Here is a 7,333-nt window from a genome sequence, read left to right as displayed (position 1 = left end):
GGTCACTCAACAGCAATGACACCCCCATGTCAATTAACAAGATTCAGCTCCCACTACCTGAAAGACAGCTACCTATCATGTCATGTCCAACCTGCACAGGTGTGCAGGTTGCTGAGCTTATTCAATTAAAGAGGACATTCAGCAGCAGCAGCAGTCCTGTGCCTGGTCGCTCCAACAGGGGCCAGACACAAGCGGCACAACCTATTGTCTTTTGCCTGCAGTAAGGGCCCACTGGACTAGCCAGCAAGCAGCTGCAGCAGCAAATAAACAGGTAATCTTTCTTTCCAACACTGAAACCTGGTGGTGCACTTAATATATGCTACCAGATAGGGGACATATCAGATATTAAACTGATAAAAACAGACACCACATTTGATCTCAGCCAAAAAGAAGGACGAGAAGTGATAACTGTCAAAGGGGAGGAACCCCTTCACATGCACCATCACTACTTGTAGGAAGGGAGGCTGGCTGGCAGCCTCCCATACACACCCTGGCTGGGTGGCAGTCACCCACCAGTACACACAGCAGACATTAAACCCATATCATTATCATTATTGCTAAGCAGGAAGATGGGAGTCCATTTCACTCTGATGGAGCATTTTTAAATGCAATCCATAACCTGGCTTTGGCAGGAACCTTTCTTTCGCCTCCTACTTGCATGTGATACTGGGTTTAGGATCTGCATAGGAAACACACACACACACACACAAGCACACACTTACATGTGTTGCCTGCTGACTCCTCCTTGGCTGTCCCCAAACGGTATAAAACCAACAGCCACGGGAAGCTGTAAGGATAGAGGACATACCTGCATCCTATTGGACTCACTTGTCTTGGTTAAATCCAGCTTATTTGACAACCTATGGTGCTGCTGCTTCTACTCATGGAAGTGCGGCTTCTGACAAGGCTGTTCTTTGGTGGGCCTAGGCGACATCACAATCTCCATGGTTACATACACAACAAAGGTCAGATGTTGTTTACACCTGGCCATGCCAGTGGTATTGAGTAGCATATCCCAGTGCTAAGGGTCCTGGGTGCAACAATCTTTCAATGGGGAATAGCCGAGCTGAGTTTGTCAAGTGCACCCATGTTTGCAACTCCAGCAATACACACATATTGTTACGCCGAGCGCTCCGGGTCCCCGCTCCTCCCCGGAGCGCTCGCAACATCCTCGCAATTGCAGCGCCCCGGTCAGACCTGCTGACCGGGTGCGCTGCGATACCTCTCCCAGCCGGGATGCGATTCGCGATGCGGGAGGCGCCCGCTCGCGATGCGCACCCCGGCTCCCGTACCTGACTCGCTCTCCGTCGGTCTTGTCCCGGCGCGCACGGCCCCGCTCCTTAGGGCGCGCGCGCCGGGTCTCTGCGATTTAAAGGGCCACTGCGCCACTGATTGGCGCAGTTGGCTTAATTAGTGTGTTCACCTGTGCACTCCCTATTTATACCTCACTTCCCCTGCACTCCCTCGCCGGATCTTGTTGCCATTGTGCCAGTGAAAGCGTTTCCTTGTGTGTTCCTAGCCTGTGTTCCAGACCTCCTGCCGTTGCCCCTGACTACGATCCTTGCTGCCTGCCCCGACCTTCTGCTACGTCCGACCTTGCTCTTGTCTACTCCCTTGTACCACGCCTATCTTCAGCAGTCAGAGAGGTTGAGCCGTTGCTGGTGGATACGACCTGGTTGCTACCGCCGCTGCAAGACCATCCCGCTTTGCGGCGGGCTCTGGTGAATACCAGTAGCAACTTAGAACCGGTCCACCAGCACGGTCCACGCCAATCCCTCTCTGGCACAGAGGATCCACCTCCTGCCAGCCGAATCGTGACAGTAGATCCGGCCATGGATCCCGCTGAAGTTCCACTGCCAGTTGTCGCCGACCTCACCACGGTGGTCGCCCAGCAGTCGCAACAGATAGCGCTACAAGGCCACCAGCTGTCTCAACTGACCGTGATGCTACAGCAGCTACTACCACAGCTTCAGCAATCATCTCCTCCGCCAGCTCCTGCACCTCCTCCGCAGCGAGTGGCCGCTTCCGGCCTACGACTATCCTTGCCGGATAAATTTGATGGGGACTCTAAGTTTTGCCGTGGCTTTCTTTCGCAATGTTCCCTGCACTTGGAGATGATGTCGGACCAGTTTCCTACTGAAAGGTCTAAGGTGGCTTTCGTAGTCAGCCTTCTGTCTGGGAAAGCTCTGTCATGGGCCACACCGCTCTGGGACCGCAATGACCCCGTCACTGCCTCTGTACACTCCTTCTTCACGGAGATTCGAAGTGTCTTTGAGGAACCTGCCCGAGCCTCTTCTGCTGAGACTGCCCTGCTGAACCTGGTCCAGGGTAATTCTTCTGTTGGCGAGTACGCCATCCAATTCCGTACCCTTGCCTCCGAATTATCCTGGAATAATGAGGCCCTCTGCGCGACCTTTAAAAAAGGCCTATCCAGCAACATTAAAGATGTTCTGGCCGCACGAGAAATTCCTGCTAACCTGCATGAACTTATTCATCTGGCCACCCGCATTGACATGCGTTTTTCTGAAAGGCGTCAGGAGCTCCGCCAGGATATGGACTTTGTTCGCACAAGGCGTTTTTTCTCCCCGGCTCCTCTCTCCTCTGGTCCTCTGCAATCCGTTCCTGTGCCTCCCGCCGTGGAGGCTATGCAAGTTGACCGGTCTCGCTTGACACCTCAAGAGAGGACACGACGCCGCATGGAGAATCTGTGCCTGTACTGTGCCGGTACCGAACACTTCCTGAAGGATTGTCCTATCCGTCCTCCCCGCCTGGAAAGACGTACGCTGACTCCGCACAAAGGTGAGACAGTTCTTGATGTCAACTCTGCTTCTCCACGCCTTACTGTGCCTGTGCGGATATCTTCCTCTACCTTCTCCTTCTCTACTATGGCCTTCTTGGATTCCGGATCTGCAGGAAATTTTATTTTGGCCTCTCTCATCAACAGGTTCAACATCCCGGTGACCAGTCTCGCCAGACCCCTCTACATCAATTGTGTTAACAATGAAAGATTGGACTGTACCGTGCGTTACCGCACGGAACCCCTCCTAATGTGCATCGGACCTCATCACGAAAAAATTTAGTTTTTGGTCCTCTCCAATTGCACTTCCGAAATTCTTCTTGGATTACCGTGGCTTCAACGCCATTCCCCAACCCTTGATTGGTCCACAGGAGAAATCAAGAGCTGGGGTACTTCTTGTTTCAAAGACTGTCTTAAACCGGTTCCCAGTACTCCCTGCCGTGACCCTGTGGTTCCCCCTGTAACCGGTCTTCCTAAGGCTTATATGGACTATGCTGACTTGTTTTGCAAAAAGCAAGCTGAGACTTTACCTCCTCACAGGCCTTATGACTGTCCTATTGACCTCCTCCCGGGTACTACTCCACCCCGGGGCAGAATTTATCCTCTGTCCGCTCCAGAGACTCTTGCTATGTCTGAATACATCCAGGAAAATTTAAAAAAGGGGTTTATCCGCAAATCCTCTTCTCCTGCCGGAGCTGGATTTTTTTTTTGTGTCCAAAAAAGATGGCTCCCTACGTCCTTGCATTGATTACCGCGGACTTAATAAAATCACGGTAAAGAACCGCTACCCCCTACCTCTTATCTCAGAACTCTTTGATCGCCTTCAAGGTGCCCACATCTTTACCAAACTGGACTTAAGAGGTGCTTATAATCTCATCCGCATCAGGGAGGGGGACGAATGGAAGACTGCATTTAACACCAGAGATGGACACTTTGAGTATCTGGTCATGCCCTTTGGCCTGTGCAACGCCCCTGCCGTCTTCCAAGACTTTGTTAATGAAATTTTTCGTGATCTCTTATATTCCTGTGTTGTTGTTTATCTGGACGATATTCTGATTTTTTCTGCCAACTTAGAAGAACACCGCCAGCATGTCCGCATGGTTCTTCAGAGACTTCGAGACAATCAACTTTATGCCAAAATGGAGAAATGTCTGTTTGAATGTCAATCTCTTCCTTTCCTAGGATACTTGGTCTCTGGCCAGGGATTACAAATGGACCCAGATAAACTCTCTGCCGTCTTAGATTGGCCACGCCCCTCCGGACTCCGTGCTATCCAACGTTTTTTGGGGTTCGCCAATTATTACAGACAATTTATTCCACACTTTTCCACTATTGTGGCTCCTATCGTGGCTTTAACCAAGAAAAATGCCAATCCCAAGTCCTGGTCTCCCCAAGCGGAAGACGCATTTAAACGGCTCAAGTCTGCCTTTTCTTCTGCTCCCGTGCTCTCCAGACCTGACCCATCTAAACCCTTCCTATTGGAGGTAGATGCCTCCTCAGTGGGAGCTGGAGCGGTCCTTCTACAAAAAAATTCTTCCGGGCATGCTGCTACTTGTGGTTTTTTTTCTAGGACCTTCTCTCCGGCGGAGAGAAACTACTCCATCGGGGATCGAGAACTACTGGCCATTAAATTGGCGCTTGAGGAATGGAGGCATCTGCTGGAGGGATCAAAATTTCCAGTTATCATTTACACCGATCACAAGAATCTCTCCTATCTCCAGTCTGCCCAACGGCTGAACCCTCACCAGGCCAGGTGGTCGTTGTTCTTTGCCCGTTTTAACTTTGAAATTCATTTTCGCCCTGCCGACAAGAACATTAGGGCCGATGCCCTCTCTCGTTCCTCGGATGCCTCGGAAGTAGAGGTCTCTCCGCAACACATCATTCCTCCTGACTGTCTGATCTCCACTTCTCCAGCCTCCATCAGGCAAACTCCTCCAGGGAAGACCTTAGTTTCTCCACGCCAACGTCTCGGGATTCTCAAATGGGGACACTCCTCCCACCTCGCAGGCCATGCGGGCATCAAAAAGTCCTTGCAACTCATCTCTCGTTTCTATTGGTGGCCGACTCTGGAGACGGATGTTGTTGATTTTGTGCGGGCCTGTACTGTCTGTGCCCGGGATAAGACTCCTCGCCAGAAGCCTGCTGGCCTCCTTCATCCTCTGCCTGTCCCCGAACAGCCTTGGTCACTGATTGGTATGGACTTTATTACAGACTTACCCCCATCCCGTGGCAACACTGTTGTTTGGGTGGTCGTTGATCGATTTTCCAAGATGGCACATTTTATTCCTCTTCCTGGTCTTCCTTCAGCGCCTCAGTTGGCAAAAAATTTTTTGTACACATTTTTCGTCTTCACGGTTTGCCCACGCAGATTGTCTCGGATAGAGGCGTCCAATTCGTGTCTAAATTCTGGAGGGCCCTCTGTAAACAGCTCAAGATTAAATTAAACTTCTCTTCTTCTTATCATCCCCAATCCAATGGGCAAGTAGAAAGAATTAACCAGGTCCTGGGTGACTATTTACGGCATTTTGTTTCCTCCCGCCAGGATGACTGGGCAGACCTTCTACCATGGGCCGAATTCTCATACAACTTCAGAGTCTCTGAATCTTCTGCTAAGTCCCCATTTTTTGTGGTGTACGGCCGTCACCCTCTTCCCCCCCTCCCTACTCCCTTGCCCTCTGGTTTGCCCGCTGTGGATGAAGTGACTCGTGATCTTTCCACCATATGGAAAGAGACCCAAAATTCTCTTTTACAGGCTTCATTCCGCATGAAAAGGTTTGCCGATAAGTAAGGAAGAACTCCCCCCATTTTTGCTCCCGGAGACAAGGTATGGCTCTCCGCTAAATATGTCCGCTTTCGTGTCCCCAGTTACAAACTGGGACCACGCTATCTTGGTCCTTTCAAAGTCTTGTGCCAGATTAATCCTGTCTCTTACAAACTCCTTCTTCCTCCTTCTCTTCGTATTCCCAATGCCTTCCATGTCTCTCTCCTTAAACCACTCATCATCAACCGTTTCTCTCCCAAACTTGTTTCTCCCACTCCTGTTTCCGGTTCTTCTGACGTCTTCTCCGTGAAGGAGATACTGGCCTCCAAGATGGTCAGAGGGAAAAAAATGTTTTTGGTGGATTGGGAAGGCTGTGGTCCAGAAGAGAGATCCTGGGAACCTGAGGACAACATCCTAGACAAAAGTCTGGTCCTCAGGTTCTCAGGCTCCAAGAAGAGGGGGAGACCCAAGGGGGGGTACTGTTAAGCCGAGCGCTCCGGGTCCCCGCTCCTCCCCGGAGCGCTCGCAACATCCTCGCAATTGCAGCGCCCCGGTCAGACCTGCTGACCGGGGTGTGCTGCGATACCTCTCCCAGCCGGGATGCGATTCGCGATGCGGGAGGCGCCCGCTCGCGATGCGCACCCCGGCTCCCGTACCTGATTCGCTCTCCGTCGGTCTTGTCCCGGCGCGCGCGGACCCGCTCCTTAGGGCGCGCGTGCGCCGGGTCTCTGCGATTTAAAGGGCCACTGCGCCACTGATTGGCGCAGTTGGCTTAATTAGTGTGTTCACCTGTGCACTCCCTATTTATACCTCACTTCCCCTGCACTCCCTCGCCGGATCTTGTTGCCTTTGTGCCAGTGAAAGCGTTTCCTTGTGTGTTCCTAGCCTGTGTTCCAGACCTCCTGCCGTTGCCCCTGACTACGATCCTTGCTGCCTGCCCCGACCTTCTGCTACGTCCGACCTTGCTCTTGTCTACTCCCTTGTACCGCGCCTATCTTCAGCAGTCAGAGAGGTTGAGCCGTTGCTGGTGGATACGACCTGGTTGCTACCGCCGCTGCAAGACCATCCCGCTTTGCGGCGGGCTCTGGTGAATACCAGTAGCAACTTAGAACCGGTCCACCAGCACGGTCCACGCCAATCCCTCTCTGGCACAGAGGATCCACCTCCTGCCAGCCGAATCGTGACACATATGTGTATCTATCTATCTCTCTCTCTCTTTGTCTGTCTCTCTCTCTCTCTCTCTCTCTCTATATATATATATATATATATATATATATATATAGATATTGTGATGATTCCTCCTTGGGGATTAGCTCTGGGATCGTCCTGGTCACTTGCCACGTGACACGTTCCTCACAATAACACCAGAGACCACAGTTCCGCATACAAGTCTGGCTCCTCGCCAGATTTATTTCCACAGGTTGCAGGTAAAACAAAACATAGACAGGAACAAAATAAAGTCCTAGACAGTCTGGTCACTGACTACACATGTCAGCATGCCCTGACTACGAACTGGTGAGCTTCCCTCAGCCAGTTAAACATGTGTCTCCTGCAACCTGTTACTCACAGTTCACACCACTTCTTGGACCACTCGTAGCGCCTTCTACGTGTTACCTAAACAGGGTCTGTGTGTCTCCCCCTCTAACAGCCAGCATACTGTTTCCAAGGGAGAGCCCCAACTATTCTGATTCCTTTTCTTTTACACACACTTCCCCTTCCTGATACCTCATTAATCAGTCCACAGGTGGAGCATGCTCCAGAGTTAGCGAGGGAAA

The 7,333-nt window shown here is 51.5% G+C and overlaps 1 pseudogene; it reads right to left on the bottom strand.

Annotated features, from left to right (window-relative positions):
• Nucleotides 1-298: 298 nt before the first annotated feature.
• On the bottom strand, nt 299-406 carry LOC130296045 (U2 spliceosomal RNA; annotated as a pseudogene).
• Between the last annotated feature and the right edge of the window lie 6,927 nt (nt 407-7,333).

Source organism: Hyla sarda, chromosome 11 (assembly GCF_029499605.1).
Source record: "Hyla sarda isolate aHylSar1 chromosome 11, aHylSar1.hap1, whole genome shotgun sequence".
Taxonomy (NCBI): Eukaryota; Metazoa; Chordata; class Amphibia; order Anura; family Hylidae; genus Hyla; species Hyla sarda.
This window is presented reverse-complemented; position numbering and strand designations above follow the sequence as displayed.